At 52.1% G+C, this 18,829-nt stretch overlaps 1 protein-coding gene across 3 annotated transcripts in view; it reads right to left on the reverse strand.

Annotated features, from left to right (window-relative positions):
- Positions 1-7,272, reverse strand: part of CERS4 (ceramide synthase 4) — a 48,028-nt gene extending 40,756 nt beyond the window's left edge. Inside the window, exon 1 of one of the 3 annotated variants that reach the window (XM_032251949.1) lies at positions 7,122-7,272. The gene's annotated coding sequence lies outside the window, so the exon portion shown is untranslated. Of the gene's footprint in view, positions 1-6,264; positions 6,467-7,121 lie in introns of those variants that run through there. The other 2 variants (XM_032251950.1, XM_032251951.1) reach the window with 2 other exon arrangements.
- Positions 7,273-18,829: the final 11,557 nt, after the last annotated feature.

Raw genomic sequence — 18,829 nt, forward strand, 5'->3', positions numbered from 1 at the left:
TTTTTTTTTTTTTTTTTTTTTTTTTTTTTTTTTTCTGAGACAGAGTCTTGCTTTGTTATGCAAGCTGGGGTGCAGTGGTGCGATCTCGGCTCACTGCAACCTCCGCCTCCCCAGTTCAAGCAATTCTCCTGCCTCAGCCTCCTGAGTAGCTGGGACTACAGGCATGTGCCACTGCACCTGGCTAATTTTTGTATTTTTAGTAGAGACAGGGTTTTGCCATGTTGGTCAGGCTGGTCTTGATCTTTTGACCTCAGGTGATCCACCTACCTCCGCCTCCCAAAGTGTTGTGATTACAGGTGTGAGCCACTGTGTTTTGGCCCTGTTGCTTGGCTTTTGCTGTTTGTCCTCAAGGCCCCGGATGAGGCCACCATCCCTGCATCCCTAGGGCTCCCGTCATCTGTCTAACAACGTCCTGGCTGCTTTATCCAGCTCTGTGCCCTGGCTGCTTGCCCACTGGCTGCTGCTGCTGCTGCTGCTGCTGCTTGCTGCCTCCTCCTCCTCCTCCTCCTCCTCCTCCCCTTCCTCCTCCATCTCTTCTTCCTCCTCCCCCATCCTTCTCCTCCTTCTCCATCTCCTCCTCTTCCCCATCCTTTTTCTTCTCCTCCCCATCCTTCTCCTCCTCCCTCCCACCCTCCTCTTCCCCACTGCCCTTCATCTCCTCTGCTGCCGTACGCTCAACAGTACCCCTCCCTGGGTACTTCCTTCTTCTAGTTCAGCCGAGCCCCATTGTGTGCAGGGGAGGGGAGAAGCCTTGCCCACTGGGTGGTCCTCATTTCCTTCCTCTTGCCTTCAAGATTCCTCCAGCTTCCTCAGCCTTCAAGGTTCCAGCACTCCAACGAAGGTGACCACCGCACAGACAGGATGACAAAGTAAAAGTGCCAAAGCAGTAGGGCCCCATAACTTTCTACTCCTTGAGCAAGGACTCTCCAGAGTCTGCTGTGGTTGGACTGGGGGTCCCCAAGGACCTTCAGTCTCTTCATCTGCTCCTCTCTATACTCTACGACTCCTTGCTCAGTTTGCTCCAGCCACCCTGGCCTCACTGCCATTCCTCCAACACACCATGCCTGTTCCAGCCTCAGGGCCTTTGTACCTGCTGGGCCTTCTGCCTGGAGCACCCTTCCTCCCGATGTCTAGCTGCTCCTTCAAATATTATCCTTGTCCCCATCACCTTCTCCCTGCCGGAACATCAGCTCTGTAAGGCTTCCTGTGGCCACTGTCTGTCCCCAGTGTCTCACATGCAGACACTTCCTAAGTCTGTGCTGAATGAACAAATGACAGACAGACAGGGGTGGAAGGAAGGTGGGGGCCAGGCACAGGGCAGAAGGGGTCCCCAGGCCATGGCTGGGAGGAAATGATCACTCTCCAGACATAGTGTCATGGGACCCCAGACTAAAATCTGTCTCTAGGAGTCCAGGAGGGATTAGGGAGGAAAAGCTGAGCTGAGCTCCAGCCAGTTCAGTGTGTGTGTGTGTGTGTGATAGCATCCTATTAACAAAGGTATAGAGTCCAGACTCAAGGAGGAGAAGGTCTCCTCTATGCTACCTTTTTTTTTTTTTTTTTTTTTTTTTGAGACAGAGTTTTGCTCTTGCTGCCAGGCTGGAGTGCAATGGCACAATCTTGGCTCACTGCAATCTCCGCCTCCTGGGTTTTAAGTGATTCTCCTGCCTCAGCCTTCTGAGTAGTTGGGATTACAGGCATGTACCACCACGCCCGGCCAATTTTATATATATATATATATATACACATGCTGTTTCTTCTTTTTTTTTTTTTTTGAGACAGAGTTTCGCTCTTCTTGCCCAGGCTGGAGTGCAATAGTGCAATCTCAGCTCACTGCAACCTACGCCTCCCACGTTCAAGCGAGTCTCCTGCCTCAGCCTCCCAAGTAGCTGGGATTACAGGCATGCGCCACCATGTCCAGCTGATTTTCTATTTTTAGTAGAGACGGGTTTCACCATGTTGGTCAGGCTGGTCTTGAACCCCTGACCTCATGTGATCCACCCGCCTCTGCCTCCCAATGTGCTAGGATTACAGGCATGAGCCACCATGCCCGGCATATATATATATATATATAATTTTAGTAGAGAAACAGGGTTTCTCCATGTTGGTCAGGCTGGTCTTGAACTCTGGACCTCAGGCGATCCGCCCTCCTCAGCCTCCCAAAGTGTTGGGATTACAGGCGTGAGCCACCACTCCTAGCCAATTTTTGTGGTTTTAGTACAGAAGAAATTTCACCATGTTGGTCAGACTGGTCTCAAAATCCTCACCTCATGAACCACCCACCTTGGCCTCCCAAAGTGCTGGGATTACAGGCATGAGTCACCACACTCGGCTTTTATTTTTGAGACAGGGTCCCACTCTGTCGCCCAGGCTGGAGTGTACTAGTGCTATTTCAGCTCACTGCAACCTCCACCTCCCGGGTTCAAGCAATTCTCCTGTCTCCGCTTCCCATGTAGCTGTGATTATTGGAGCCAACCACCATGTCCAGCTAATTTTTGTATTTTTAGTAGAGACGGGGTTTCACCATGTTGACCAGGCTGGTCTCAAACTCCTGACCTCAAGTGATCCACCTACCTTGGCCTCCCAAAGTACTGGGATTACAGGTGTGAGCCACCACACACCTGGCCTCTCTATGCTACTCTGGTCAGAGTCATGATGGGTCTGAGAGGCCTATCCAAGTGTGGCAAAGAAAAGCCTGTGCTTGGCCAGAGGCGGTGGCTTGTGCCTATAATCTTAGTACTTTGGGAGGTTGAGGCTGGAGACTTGCTTGAGGCCAGGAGTTCAAGACCAGCCTGGGCAACATAGTGAGATGCCCATCTCTATAAATATATATATTTTTAAAGATTAGCTAGGCATGGTGGTGCATGCCTGAAGTCCAGCTCTCAGGGGGCTCAGGTGGAATGAGCTCAGGAGGTTGAGGCTGTGGCGAATTAAGATCATGCCACTGCACTCCAGCCTGAGCGACACAGTAAGAGTTTGCCTTGGAAAGAAAGAAAGGACAAATGCAGTGGCTTATGTCTGTAATCCCAGCACTTTGGGAGGCTGAGGCATTTGAGCTCAATAGTTTGAGACTAGCCTGGGCAACACGGTGAAACTCTACAAAATCTCTACAAAAAAATGCAAAAATTAGCCAGGCGTGGTGGCTCATGCCTGTAGTCCCAGCTACTCAGGAGGCTGAAGTGGGAGGATTGCTTGAACCTGGGAGGCTGAGGTTGCAGTGGGCCAAGATTGCACCACTGCACCCCAGCCTGAGTGATAGAGCCAGAACCTGTCTCAAAAAAACAACAGAAAAAAAAAAAAAAAAAAAAAAAAAAGGAAGAAAGGAAGAAAGAGAAAGAAACAAAAGAAAGAAAAGAAAGAAAGAGGCCTGTACTGAAATCCTGAAAGGCTAAGGGAAGAGAGCAGGGTTGGGGAAGAGCAGCCAGAAAAAGACAGTAAGACAGACTGGGCACAGTGGCTCATGCCTGTAATCCCAGCATTTTGAGAAGTCGAGGTGGGTGGATCACCTGAGGTCAGGGGTTCGAGACCAGCCTGGCCAACATGGCGAAACCCTGTCTCTACTAACAATACAAAAAGTAGCTGGGCATGGTGGTGCACACCTGTAATCCCAGTTACTTGGGAGGCTGAGGCAGGAGAATCAGTTGAACCCAGGAGGCGGAGGTTGCAGTAGGCTATGATTGCACCATTGCACTCCAGCCTGGGTGACAAGAGCGAAACTCCATCTCAGAAAAAAAGAAAAGAAAAAGCAAGATGCCTACTACTAAATTATCTAAACAGGGGTTTCAGGACCCTTTCCTCCTATGAAAGCCCCAGCTCCCTTGGCTCCCAGCTTTCCACCCACTCCTGGTTTTCCTTCTGCCCTCTTTCTGCTATCTTCCAAGCTCCCAGCTTGCTTCAAAGCCATCCTGTGCTGCGCCACCTGGGTGTCTAGTGGCACTGCAATTTCCAGATGCTGAGAACAGATTGCTGATTTGCACCTAAACCTGCTCCCTCATGGCAGCTGCTCCCTCCCCGGGCTCCTCCTTACCTCTCCAATATCCACCCAAGCCTCACCCATCCGTACCTCCAACTGGTCCAGCCCTATCATTGCTCTCCTGGCCTGGAGCAGTCCCTTCCACCCTGGTCTTCAGGCTCCTGCCTTCGACCCCTGCAGTCTGTTCCCTGGGATCAGAATAATGCCAAATGCATGTTCAAGGCCAGCAGGCAGGCTTTGCCCTTCCTCCTCTCCCCTCTGAATCTTACAACCCTGGCTTAGTGGTTCTCTCATCCAAGCACTCTGGCAGTTTCTCTCCTCTGCAATTTGCCCACTGGGCTCTCTGCCTGGTTAACTCCTACTCACCCGTAGTGACCCAGCCAACTGTCACCTCCTCCAGGAAGCCTTCCCTGACTCCTTCTAAGGTTGAGTCAGGAGATTCCTCTGGACTACCTCCAGGAATGGCTCTGTGATGTGATGTGATGTGTGTGTGTGTGTGAGACAGAGTCTGTCATCCAGGCTGGAGTGCAGTGGCGCCATCTCAGCTCACTGCAACCCCTGCCTCCCATGTTCAAGAGATTCTCCTGCCTCAGCCTCCCATGTAGCTGAGATTACAGGTACACACTACCACGCCCAGCTAATTTTTGTATTTCTAGTAGAAACAGGGTTTCACCGTGTTGGCCATGCTGCTCTCAAACTCCTGACCTTAGGTGATCTGCCCGCCTCAACCTTCCAAAGTGCTGGGATTACAAGCATGAGCCACCACACCTGGCCCCTCTGTGATATTTTAATAGCCTCCAGCTCTGATATTCTCATGATATTTTAATAGCCTGTTTAGCAAGTACTCATCACCAGCCAGCGATTCTTTATCTGTAGGTCATGACTGCTATTATCCTATTTTATAGGTAGAGAAACTGAGGCAGGAAATGGTGAAGTCTGTGGCCCAGAGGCCCTCAATTCAAACTGGCAGGACAGGGCAGGGGGCAGGCTCAAGCCCAGGCAGTAGGAAAGGGAGCAGCTTGTGGTACTCAGAGAAGGGGGCAGGGCAGGAAGCTCCCCAGGCGCCTGCCTTTCTGTGCCATCCCAAGTGTGGGAGGAGGGGACTTGGGTCCACTTATGCTGCCAACTACCGTCATCCCAGCAGCTCCTGAGCCAAGACATTCTGTGCCAGGCACCGGGCCAACGACTTTATTCAACCTGCAGACGGCCCTGGGTCAGGAGGTGGGCACTGTTCTGATTTTTTTTTTTTTTTTTTGAGATGGAGTTTCATTCTTGTTGCCCAGGCTGGAGTGCAATGGCGCCATCTTGGCTCACCGCAACCTCTGCCTCCCAGGTTCAAGAGATTCTCCTGCCTCAGCCTCCCGAGTAGCTGGGATTACAGGTGTGTGCCACCATGCCCAACTACTTTTGTATTTTTAGTAGAGACAGGGTTTCTCCATGTTGGTCAGGCTGGTTTGAACTCTCAACCTCAGGTGATCTGCCCACCTTGGCCTCCCAAAGTGCTGGGATTGCAGGCGTGAGCCACCACACCTGGCCTGTTCTGAATTTATCAGAGGAGGAAATGGAAGCCCATGCAGCCCTGAACTCCCACCTGGAGTTAGAGCCCTTGCCGGTTCCTTAGGGGTGTGGCTGCCACCGAGATCTGCCTAGCCTCTGCTTTCATTGATCGATGAATGCTCCTAGGCTCAGATACTACTGACCCATTTTACAGATGGGCAGACTGAAGGCCAGAAACCTTTCCTTGGGGTCCCACAATCAATTAAATGACCAAGGCTCCCCCAACCCCCCAGGCTCAAAGTATCTCTGCTAGCAGTGGGTGAGCTGGAAAAACAGGTAAGGAAAGTCCTCACTGCGTCCTCCTCCATGCCTGGCTGGGCCTGCTGGGGCCCAGGTGCACTCAATGAGGCTTCTGGTCAGCACCCCCCGCTCCACTTCTGTGTTTATTCACAGCAGCTGCTCCTGGAAGGAAGACCCATTTGAGGCTGGGGAGGCCGAGGGCTTCGAAGACAATGCAGACAGGCCAGGAAACCTGTCCCCAGAGAACACATCCAGGTCGCCCCAGTGGGGTCACCCTGGCCTCTGAGCTCAGATGCCCCAGACCTTGCCTGGGTTCAGACTGGAATCTATAGAGCATTCTCCCATCTCATAGGTTTTGCAAAACACAACAGCCTTTCCCTGCCCGCTTCCCTGTTTCCTCCAGCGGGTTTCCCCCAAAGTCTCCCAACCCAGCAACGAAAGCCTCCTATATACTCCTAACTACCCAGGAGAAACACCTGTCCCCACACCCCACTTACAAGCAGACAGAGGAAGTAGACAATGCTCCTCCACCAAAGCGAAATTTTTAGTTCCCTCAGTTCCTATCACCTTCCAGCCAGGTCAGGCAAGCAGCCTCCTTCCAAGTATCCCCATCTCTCCCACGGGATGTTCTTCTTAAGACACAATCCGATCACGCCATGCACCTGCTGTTGCAAGCCTTCCTGGTCCCCACCGCCCCGAGGACGAGTTCCACGCTCTCCTCACCGCTTCCCAGGCCCTAGCCAACCTGCCTCCATCTCCGACCCTCCCTCTCCGCGTTTCAGCCACGCTGGCCTCTTTTCTGCTCGGCACGCAGTCCCGGCTGGGCCCTGCCCCGCAATCTTGCAGTTTTCTGGGCCTAAAAAGCCCTCGCTGGCTGGTTCAACCAGGCCAAATGACACCATCCCCACCTGGGCACCTCCAGCCCACACAGGCAGCCTGAAGCGTTAGCTTAGGCTTGGAATGACGTGTTTAAGCGGTTCTCTGAAGCCGTCTATGCGGCCGGCTGTGGGTTCCGAGGCCAGGGTCCCAGCTGCGTCCCCAGCCCTGGCACGTCGGGGGCAGGGGGCGCTCCCCCGGCTCACACATCAGGTTCCCCCGCGTGACGAGGCCGGGATCGCGCCTACTCACTCCCACCCGTTTCGCAGGCGCGTCCTCGGGCGCCCGCGGCGCCCCGGCCCTCTTGGGGGAGCGCGGATCTCTCCGGGAGGCGGCCCAGAGGGGGAGCCCCGAGGGGACAGTCCCCGGCTGGGTAATGGGGGCAGGGCTGGGGCCGCCATGACCGCGGAGGCGGGGCCGGAGCCTGCCGTGAGTGTGGCGTTTGGGGCGGCGTTCGCGGCGCGGGGCGCTCACTTACCTGGGGGCGCAGAAGGCCAGGCGCACCGGGGGCCGGCGGCGGGGCTGGGTACGGCGGGCCTGGCAGGGGACCCGGAGCAGCTGCAGACACGCACCGCCGGCGTCACGCAGCCGGACTCTGCTCCCAGCCGGCCTCAGCCCCCAGCCGGGGAAAAAAGGCTTGAGTGGGGGGAGCCTGGGGCGGGGGCGGGGCCGCGGGGGCGGGGCGGGGAGCGCGCCCCGGAACGGTAGGGCCTGGAGGGGCGGGGCCTGGCGCAGTGCTGGGGACTTGGAGTGGCAGGGCCTGGAGCGGGCGGGACGTCCTCCAGGCACTTGTTCCCCTTGGCGCAACCAGGCCTCTCCATGGCCCCCAACCTCTCGCCTGTTTCCCATCCCCGCCCCGCCCCCCGTCCCCGCCTCACCATTCCCGTCCCCGCCCCACCATTCCCGTCCCCGCCCCCGCCCCCGTTCCGCCCATCTCCGCCCGGCGGAGCGCCTGGCCCGAGTCCAGCCTCGCGTCTCTTGTCTGCGCCTTCTCTCTCCCCTTTGAACCCAGCATTGTCCGCTGCGTGCTCCGTTCGGCCTCGGCTTCACCCCTGTTCGCTGTCTGTCTCCCTGGCCCCCTCTCGGGTCCCCTCTTCTGCCCTGGATGCTCGAGCTCCGCTCATCGCACCACATCCCCACACTGCCGGGGTGCCCTGAGCCTCTGGGGCGCACTGTTGGGTGTGCACGGGGGAGGCCTAGACTTCTCCAGGCCTCAGCGGCCACCCTGGGCATCCCAAGTCTGGGGGCCTGTTGGAGGGCCAGCCCAGGCCAGTCCAAGGGTTCTCATGAGGCGCGCGCGGGGGCCAGCCGAGGCGGTGAGGGCGTCCGGGCAAAGGCTGCGGTTTGGTGGGGTGCAGGGGTCAAGCGGCAGAGCTGGGGAGATAAGGCTGGGAGATAGGCCGGGTGGGTGGTGGCCGCAGACTTGGTTTTGGCTGAGGGCAACAGCAGTAGGGACAGGGTGCCCCGCTTGCCTGGTAGAACTGAAAATGACCCGGTCTCAGCAGCGCGCAGGGGCAGGGAGCCTGGGGAGTCGTTGAATAGAGGACAGTTCCAACAGGTTTCAGAGTCACTGGCCCACCGCGTGTCCTCTGGACAAGTGGCTTCACCTTTGGACAATAAGCCTCTGTAAAATGGGGATAATAAACCTTTCTCTGACTCGGCTCAGCAGACCCAAGACGCACAAGACCCATCGGGGTGAAGTTGGGGCCTCCCTCGTCATGGGATCCTAGGCAAGCTGAGATTTGATTTCCTCATAGAGAAAGGGGGCCGAGGGCCGGGCGCAGTGGCTCAAGCCTGTAATCCCAGCACTTTGGGAGGCCGAGGCAGGTGGATCACGAGGTCAAGAGATCGAGACCATCCTGGTCAACATGGTGAAACCCCGTCTCTACTAAAACTACAAAAAATTAGCTGGGCATGGTGGCACGTGCCTATAATCCCAGCGACTCAGGAGGCTGAGGCAGGAGAATTGCCTGAACCCAGGAGGCGGAGGTTGCGGTGAGCCGAGATCGCGCCATTGCACTCCAGCCTGGGTAACAAGAGCGAAACTCCGTCTCAAAAAAAAATAAATAAAAAGAGAAAGGGGGCCGAGGGCAGGGGCGGGGGGAAGGGAGAAGGCAGGAGACCTCTGTTGCAAGTGTGGAAGAACCTGTCCCTCCAAGTTCAGACTCCTGGCCTTTGCACTTGGCTTTCCCTCTGCTACACTGTTTCTCTTTTTGTTTCTTTTCTTTTTTCTTTCTTTCTCTCTCTTTCTTTCTTTCCTTTCTTTTCTTTTCTTTCTTCCTTTCTTTCCTTCCTTCCTTCCTTCTCTTTTTCTTTTCTTTTCTTTTCTTTTCTTTTCTTTTCTTTTCTTTTCTTTTCTTTTCTTTCTTTCAGACCAAGTCTTGCACTGTCACCCAGGCTGGAGTGCAATGGGGTGATCTTGGCTCACTGCAACCTCTGCCTCTGGAGTTGAAGTGATTCTCCTGCCTCATCCTCCCGAGTAGCTGGGATTACAGGCACTGGCCACGACGCCTGGCTAATTTTTGTATTTTTTTTCAGTAGAGGTGGGGTTTCACTATGTTTGCCAGGCTGGTCTCATCACAGACGTGAGCCACCTCGCCCTGCCTTCTCTTTTCTTAAAAAACAAAACAAAACAAAACAAAACAAAAAATCTCTGTTAGAGGCTGGGTGAGGTGGCAAACACCTGTAATCCCAGCACTTTGGGAGGCTGAGATGGGTGGATCGCATGAGGTCAGGAGTTCAAGACTAGCCTTGCAAACATGGCAAAACCCTGTCTCTACTAAAAATACAAAAATTAGCTGGGCATGGTGGCACATAACTGTAGCCCCAGCTACTCGGGGGGCTGACACAGGAGAATCGCTTGAACCCGGGAGGTGGAGGTTACAGTGAGCCAAGATCTTGCCACTGCATTCCAACCTGGGCAACAGAGCGAGACTCCGTTTCAATTAAAAAGAAAAAAAAAATTGGCTCGGCACAGTGGCTCACACCTGTAATCCCAGCACTTTGGGAGACCAGGTGGGCAGATCACGAGGTCAGCAGTTCAAGATCAGCCTGACCAACACGGTGAAACCTCATTTCTACTAAAAATATAAAAATTAGCCAGGCATGGTGGCATGTGCCTGTAGTCCCAGCTACTGGAGAGGCTGAGGCAGGAGAATTTCATGAACCAAGGAGGTGAAGGTTGCAGTGAGCCGAGATCATGCCACTGCACTCCAACCTGGGTGACAGAGTGAGACTCCATCTCAAAAAAGTTTTTGTTAGAGATGGGAATCTCATTCTGTTGCCCAGGCTGGAATGCAATGCCACGATCCTAGCTCATTGCAGCCTAGGACTCCTGGGCTGAAGCAATCCTCTCACCTCAGCCTCAGAGTAGCTAGGACTATAGACACTTGCCACCATGTCTGGCTAATTTTCTTTTTTAATTAAAAAAATCTTTGGTAGGCAGGGTATGGTGGCTCATGCTTGTAACGCCAGCACTTTGGGAGGCTCAGGCAGGTGGATCACCTGACAGGAGATTGAGACCAGCCTGCTCAACGTGGCAAAACCCTGTCTCTACTAAAAATACAAAAATTAGCTGGACACGGTGGTGTGCACCTGTAGTCTAGCTACTCAGGAGGCTGAGGCAGGAGAATCGCTTGAACCCAGGAGGTGGAGGTTGCAGTGAGCTGAGATTATGCCACTGCACTCCAGCCTGGGTGACAGAGCAAGACTCCATCTCAAAAACAACAACAACAAAAAAAAAAAAAAAAGAAAAAGAAAAAGAAAAACAGGCTGGGCACAGTGGCTCACGCCTGTAATCCCAGCACTTTGGGAGGCTGAGGTGGGCAGATTATCAGGTCAGGAGTTCAAGAGCAGCCTGACCAATATTGTGAAACCTTGTCTCTACTAAAAATACAAAAATAAGCTGGACATGGTGGTACACACTTGTAACCATAGCTACTCAGGAGGCTGAGGCAGGAAAATCCCTTGAACCCAGGAGGTGGAGGTTGCAGTGAGCTGAGATCATGCTACTGCACTCCAGCCTGGGTGAAAGAGTGAGACTCTGTCTCAAAAAAAGAAAAAGAAAAAGAAAATATTTGGTGGAGGTGGTGGGGTTTGCTATGTTGCCCAGGCGGCCTGGAACTCTTAGGCTCAAGTGATCCTTCCGCCTCCACTTTCCGAGGTGCTGGGATTACAGGCAAGAGCCACTGTGCTCCAGCCTCTTTCCCTTTTCAAAAGCATGCATCTTCTCCCTCAGCCTTCGGTCCCCTCCTCCCTCCACTGCCTGCTCTGCTATCCTCCCACCATATTCACCTGTTTATTTTCCCCTCGCCTTCCCTCCAAGAGCTTGTTTGCACACCTGATGAGGAAAGATAATAAAGCAATTTTCCTCAGTTGTTGTGACTAGGAAGCTCTTGACTATCACACCTTGCATCTTCAGGGGTGTCAGAGTGTGGCATTTATTTGTATTAATAATAATATACGACGGGGTTGGGGCTCACATCTGTAATCTCAGCACCTGCTCAGGAGTTTGAGACGAGCCTGGGCAACATGGGGTGAGCCCGTCTCTACCAAGAATACAAAAGTTAGCCAGGCATGGTGGTGCTCTCCAGTAATCCCAGCTACTCGGAAGGCTGAAGTGGGAGGATCACTTGAGCCCAGAGGTCAAGGCCGCAGTGAGCTCTGATGGTGACACTGAACTCCAGCAGAGAGACCAGTCTAGGCAACATAGTGAGACCTCCATCTCTACAAGTAATAATAATAATAATGATAATATAAGGCCGGGTGTGGTGGCTCACACTTGTAATCCCAATACTTTGGGAGGCTGAGGCAAGTGGATCATGAGGTCAGGAGTTTGAGACTAGCCTGGCCAACATGGTGAAACCCTGTCTCTGCTGAAGATACCAAAAATGAACTGGGTGTGGTGGTGCAGGCCTGTAATCCTAGCTACTTGGGAGGCTGAGGCCGGAGAATTGCTTGAACCCGGGAGGCAGAGGTGGCAATGAGCCAAGATCGAGCCATTGCACTCCAGCTTGGGAGACAGGGCGAGACTCCGTTTAAATAAAAAAGGATAATCTAATACAGGATACATGGTGAAATGGTGGAGTCCAAACCCCAGGGGAGAAGCCCCAGGATGCTGGAGAAGTGGAGTAGGGGAGCTCAAAAGAGGACCTGGGTGGGCCAGGGCTGGGGAGAGATTTCAGGTGGAAGGTACCACATGAGCCAAAGGCTGAGAAACTGGAGGGGTCGGCCAGGCAGGAAGGGACCCAGGCTGCACCCTCTGCAGTTGGGCAGTGTCTCGCCTGCCTCCACCTTCCACCCCTATCCCCAAGCTCAGGAGCTCAGGCCAGACCCCAAGCTCAAGCTCTCAAAGTGGGTTACTGTTCAGGGCAGGCTTCCCAGAAGAGGTGACATCTGAGCCCTGAGAGATAAGCAGAGGGGGGGAACTATACTGAGAGTGTTTCCCGGGAGGACAGCAGGGCTGACCCAGCCACAAAAAGCCCTTTTGGGTTCTCTCCAGGTAGAGGCACTAATGGACTCATTTATTTATTTCGAGATGGAGTCTCACTCTGCCCTCCAGGCTAGAGTGTAGTGGCATGATCTTAGCTCACTGCAACCTCTGCCTCCAGGGTTCAAGTGATTGTCAGCCTCCCGAGTAGCTGGGATTACAAGCGAACACCACCATGCCTGGTTAATTTTTGTATTTTTATTAGAGAGAGGGTTTCATCATATTGGCCAGGCTGGCCTCGAACTCCTGACCTCAGGTGATCCCTCGAGGGATTATGGGCATAAGCCAGTGTGCCCAGCCAAGAATTGGACTTAAAATTAGGAAAGAACAGGCCGGGCTTAGTGGCTCATCCTGTAATCCAAGCACTTTGGAGGCCAAGGCGGGCAGATCACCTGAGGTGGGGAGTTCAAGACCAGCCTGACCAACATGGTGAAACCCTGTCTTAAATTAAAAAAGAAAAAAAGAAAAATTAGGAAAGAACAGAGTGGGAGGCTAGGGAAGGTGTTTCCCCACTGTGGGCAGCTGGGTGGGAGCACCTGGGGCCTGGTTCAGGGGTGATGGACAGGAGGAGAGGGAGGAATTCCAGGGGGATTTAGAGGTCAAATTCCCAGGGCTCAGGAGATTAGGGGAGGCCAGAGCCTGGCTGGCTAGTGGCAGTGGGGGCCAACTCCTCTCCAGCCTCTGCTTGCCTCCCTCCCAGGGTCCCCCCTGTTCCATGCCTAAAAATCCTCATCTGCCCAGAGTAGGTACTTGGCACCTGATCCCCTTCACCTGCCACCTGGCCCTGCCCAGCTCCCCAGGGCACTTGGCAACCCAGCACAGGTCCAGCAGGCTAACCGGTTGTCGCTGATGATGCCTCCTGCCAAGCCGGGTCCTGCACCACCTCAGGTTCCCAGTGGCTGAGCCCTACAAGCCTGGATGAGGAAAGGGCAGTGGCAAACCTTGTCCTGCCCTTTCCCTTTGGAGAAGTGACAACCCGGTCAGTGCCAGGGGCAGTGCGAAGGGATGTACAGAGATGAACACATCTGGCCCTCTCCGTGAAGCAGGTGCACTCAAGCATCCCATTTTAGAACAGCTGTGACAGACAGTTCAAGCCTGTAATCGTAGCACTTTGGGAGACTGAGGTGGGAGGATCGCTTGAGCCCAAGAGGTTTTTTTTTTGTTTTTTTTTTTTTTTTTTTTTTTTTTAGATGGAATTTTGCACTTGTTGCCCAGGCTGGAGTGCAATGGTGAAATCTCGGCTCACTGCAATTTCTGCCTCCTGGGTTCAAGTGATTCTCCTGCCTCAGCCTCCCAAGTAGCTGGGATCATAGGTGTGCCCCACCACACCTGGCTAATTTTTTTTTTTTTTTTTTGAGATGGACTCTCACTCTGTTGCCCAGGCTGGAGAACAGTGGCAAGATCTCGGCTCACTGCAACCTCTGCCTCCCGGGTTCAGCAGTTCTCCTGCCTCAGCCTCCTGAGTAGCAGGGATTACAGGTGCTTACCACCATGCCTGGTTCAATTTTGTGTTTTTAGTAGAGACAGGGTTTCACCATTTTGATCAGGTTGGTCTAGAACTCCTGACCTCATGATCCACCCTCCTCCACTTCCCAAAGTGCTGGAATTACAGGTGTGAATCACTGCACACAGCTAATTTTCGTATTTTTAGTAGAGATGGGATTTCGCTATGTTGGCCAGGCTGGTCTCAAACTCCTGACCTCAGGTGGTCTGTCCACCTCCTAAAGTGCTGGGATTACAGGCACGAGCTACCATGCCTGGCCTAAAAAATGTTAAGAATTAGCTGGGTGTGGTGGCACATACCTGTAGCTCCAGCTACTTGGAAGGCTGAGGCAGGGGGATTGCTTGAGTCCAGGAGGTCGAGGCTGCAGTGAGCCATGATTGCACCACTGCACTGCAGCCTGGGTGATAGAGCAAGACCCTGTCTCTAAATAAACAAAAATCCCATTTTACAGATGAACCGAGTGGTGCAGTAAGCTGCTCAAAGCCACTGAGCTGCAAGGTGGAGGAAGTGGGAGGAGGTACTTGTAACCTCGCTCTGCCTACCATTATCTCTGTTCAGCAGATAAGAAAAACCTTGAACCCGGGAGGTCGAAGTTGCAGTGAGCCGAGATCATGCCGTTGCACTCTAGTCTGAGGGACAGAATGACACACCATCTCAAAAAAAAAGAAAAACCAAAAAGGCAAAAACAAAACCTGGAGTCAGACGCATTGTGACCAGCTATCCCATGTTCTGGGGACTGAAGAATTAATTTCTCGGAACACAGAATTTTTAGGGCTAATGTCAGGACAGTCCCAAGCAAACCAGGATGCTTGGTCACCCTACCAAGAGGTGAGATGACTTCCCCAAGGCCCACAGCTAGGACAAAAGCCCACAGGCCAGCACTCGCCTATCCAAGACACCATCCCCTCTCCTAGACTTGTTGGGGAGGGCTTGAGGGGAACCCTGGAAGCAAGTTGTTGTTGTTTTTCCTTTGTGTCAAAATTTCCTTTTTTTAAAAAACTTCAATAGTGTTTGGGGGTACAGGTGGTTTTTGGCTACATGGTCAAATTATCACTAAAGAACTGATTAGTGAGCCTGGTGCGATGGCTTACACCTGTAATCCTAGCACTTTGGGAGGCCGAGGAGGGTGGATTACCAGGCCAGGAGTTCCAGACAAGACTGGCCAATGTGGTGAAACCCTGGCTCTACTAAAAATACAGAAATTAGCCAGGTGTGGTATCATACACCTGTAGTCCCAGCTACTTGGGAGGCTGAGACAGGAGAATTGCTTGAACCTGGGAGGCAGAGGTTGTAGTGAGCAGAGATGGTGACACTGCACTGGCTGACAAAGCAAGACTCTGTCTCAGAAAACAAAACAGCACACCAAATTAGTGCTGATTTCTGAGACTTTGGTGCACTTGTCATCTAAGCAGCGTACGCTATACCCAATATAGTGATTTCTGAGATTTCTGGTGATTTCTGAGACTTTGGTGCACCCACTGCATCCGATATGTAGTCTTTCGTTCCTCATCCCTCTCCCACCCTTTCCCTCTGAGTCCCCAAAGTCTATTATATATATATTTTTTGTTTTGTTTTTTGAGACGGAATCTCACTCTGTCACCAGGCTGGAGTGCAATCGCGCAATCTCGGCTCACTGCAGCCTCCATCACCTGGGTTCAAGTGATTCTCCTGCCTCAGCCTCCTGAGTAGCTGGGGCTACAGACACCTGCCACCACACCCAGATAATTTTTGTATTTTTAGTAGAGATGGGGCTTCACCATGTTGGCCAGGATAGTCTCGCTCTCCTGACCTCATGAATTCACCCACCTCAGCCTCCCAAAGTGCTGGGATTGCAGGTGGGAGCAACCGAGCCTGGCCCATTATATTATTATTTTTATTATTATTTTGAAACTGTTTCACTCTGTCACCAGGCTGGAGTGTAATGGCACTATCTTGGCTCACTGTAACTTTTGCCTTCCAGGTTCAAGTGATTCTTGTGCCTCAGCCTCCTGAGTAGCTTGGGTTACAGATGCTTGCCATCACACCCAGTTAATTTTTATATTTTTAGTAGAGACACAGTTTCACCATGTTGGCCAGGCTGGTCTAGAACTCCCAACCTCAAGTGATCCACCTGCCTCAGCCTCCCAAAGTGCTGGATTACAGGCGTGAGCCACTGTACCCGGCCTATATTATTCTTTAAAAAAAAAAAAATTTTTTTTTTGAGACAGTTTTGCTGTGTCAGCCAGGCTGGAGTGTAGTAGCACGATCTCAGCTCACTGGAACCTCCACCTCCTGGGTTCAAGTGATTCTCCTGCCTCAGCCCCCCGAGTAGCTCGGACTATAGGCATGTGCTACCACACCTGGCTAAATTTTGTAGTTTTAGTAGAGACGGGGTTTCGCCATGTTGGGCAGGCTGATCTTGAACTCCTGACCTCAGATGATCTGCCTGCCTTGACCTCCCAAAGTGCTGAGATTACAGGCATAAGCCACTCCTAGGAGTTCTTTGATATCAGTAAATCAAGAGGTCTTTTTTCCTCCCTTCTTCCCTCCTTCTTTCCTTCCTTCCTTCCTTCCTTCCTTCCTTCCCTCCTTCCTTCTCTCTCTGTCTCCATCTTTCTTTTCTTTTTTGAGAGAGGATCTCACTCTGTCACCCAGGCTGGAGTGCAGTGACACAATCATAGCTCACAGCAGCCTCCACAACTCTTGGGCTCAAGTGATCCTCCTGCCTCAGCCTCCAGAATAGCTGGGACTACAGGCATGCACCAAGACACCTAGCTTATTTATTTATGTTTTGTAGAGATGGGGTCTCCTTCCTGCCTTTCTCTTTCTTGGGAAAGTGAGTGTTATATTTTGTGTTACTTGGCAACAGCTTTAGAGATATAATTTTCTTACCATTCAATTTACCTATTTCAAGTTTTCAAGTCAAAGGTTTTTGTTCCATTCACAGAGTTCAGCAGTTCTTGTCATCTTTTTCTTTCTCTTTCTTTTTTTTTTTTTTTTTTTTAGAGACAGGGTCTCACTACGTTGCCCAGGCTGCAGTGCAGTGGCTATTCACAGGCGCGATCCCACTACTGATCAGCACAGGAGTTTTGACCTGCTCCATTTCTGACCTGGGCCGGTTCACCCCTCCTTAGGCAACCTGGTGGTTCCCCGCTCCCGGGAGTTCACCATATTGATGCCGAACTTAGTGCGGACACCTGATCGGCATAGCGCACTACAGCCCAGAACTCCTGGACTCAAGCGATCCTCCAGCCTCAGCCTCCCAAGTAGCTGGGACTACAGGCACGTGCCACCATGCCCAGCTTATTTTTTTTTTTTTTTTTTTTTTTTTTGTATTTTTAGTAGAGATGGGGTTTCACCATGTTGACCCAGATGGTCTCGATCTCTTGATCTTGTGATCTACCTGCCTTGGCCTCCCAAAGTGCTGGGATTTTAGGCGTGAGCCACTGCACCCGGCCAATTGTATATGCTTACCAGGTACAGTACTTTTGGAACCACTTTGATCACTTTTTTTCTTTTTCTTTTTCTTTCTTTTTTATTTTTTGAGACAGAGTCTTGCTCTGTTGCTCAGGCTGGAGTGCAGTGGTATGACCTTGGCTCACTGCAATCTCCACCTCCTGGGTTCAAGCAATTCTTCTGTCTCAGCCTCCTGACTCCTAAGTAGGTGGGAGGCCCCTGCCACCACCTCCGGCTAATTTTTGTATTTTTAGTAGAGACAGAGTTTTGCCATGTTGACCAGGCTGGTCTCGAACTCCTGACCTCAGGTGATTCGCCCGCCTCGGCCTCCCAAAAGTGCTGGGATTAGAGGTGTGAGCCACCATGCCCAGCCTAGGTGGTTGTTTTTGATCCAAGCAACAGTGGATGAATAACCTGGTGCAGAGGTCACGTCAACCCAGCATGAACAGATCTCATGAGTAAATTCCTAGAAGTGGAATCACTTGTCAAAGGGTGGAAGCAGATGTATCTTTGATAACTATTGCCAAGGGTTTCCCTACAAAGGACTCCGCCCTCCTCATGTTATCAAACATTGCTAATCTTTGCTAATCTGAGAGGTTTAAAAGTATGTAGTTCTCATTTGCATTTTTATTATTGCGAGTGAGGTTGAACATCTCTGTGATTAAAAAATGGATCTCACCGGGCGCGGTGGCTCACGCCTGTAATCCCAGCACTTTGGGAGGCCAAGACGGATGGATCACAAGGTCAAGAGATCAAGACCATCCTGGCCAACATGGTGAAACCCCGTCTCTACTAAAAAATACAAAAATTGTCCAGGCGTGGTGGCTCACTCCTGTAATCCAAGCACTTTGGAGGCCAAGGCAGGCGGATTGCCTGAGGTCGGGAGTTCAAGACCAGCCTGACCAACATGGTGAAACCCTGTCTTAAAAAAAAAATACAAAAATTAGCCGGGCATTTGGCACATGCCTATAGTCCCAGCTCCTCAGGAGGCTGAGGTGGAAGAATCGCTTGAACTTGGGAGGCGGAAGTTGCAGTGAGCTGAGACTGCACCACTGTGCTCCAGCCTGGCGACAGAGCAAGATTCCATCTCAAAAAAAAAGGATCTCGGCCAGGCGTGGTGGCTCACACCTGTAATCCCAGCACTTTGGGAGGCCAAGGAGGGCAGATCACAAGGTCAGGAATTTGAGACCAGCCTGGCCAATATGATGAAAACCCATCTCTACTAAAAATAGAAAAATTACCGGGCATGATGGCAGGCTCCTGTAGTCCCAGCTACTCGAGAGGCTGAGGCAGGAGAATTGCTTGAACTCAGGAGGTAGAGGTTGCAGTGAGTCGAGATTGCACCACTGCACTCCAGCCTGGGTGTCAGAGCAAGACTCCATCTCAAAAAATAAAAATAAAAATAAAAAATAAAAACTGGATCTTAGTCAGGCTCGGTGGCTCACATCTGTAATCCCAGCACTTTGGAAGGTCAAGGTGGGCAGATCACAAGGTCAGAAGTTTGAGTCCAGCCTGGCCAACATGGTGAAACCCCATCACTACTTAAAATGCAAAAATTAGCTAGGCATGGTTGCACATGCCTGTAATCCCAGCTACTCAGGAGGCTGAGGCAGGAGAATTGCTTGAGCCCAGGGGGTGGAGGTTGTGGTGAGCTGATCACGCCATTGCACACCAGCCTGGGCAACAAGAGCGAAACTCCGTCTCAAAACAAAACAAAACAAAACAAAACAAAACAAAACAAAACAAAACAAAACAAAAC

Source organism: Sapajus apella, unplaced genomic scaffold (genome assembly GCF_009761245.1).
Source record: "Sapajus apella isolate SASKATOON/1434 unplaced genomic scaffold, GSC_monkey_1.0 scaffold77, whole genome shotgun sequence".
NCBI classification, from domain to species: domain Eukaryota; kingdom Metazoa; phylum Chordata; class Mammalia; order Primates; family Cebidae; genus Sapajus; species Sapajus apella.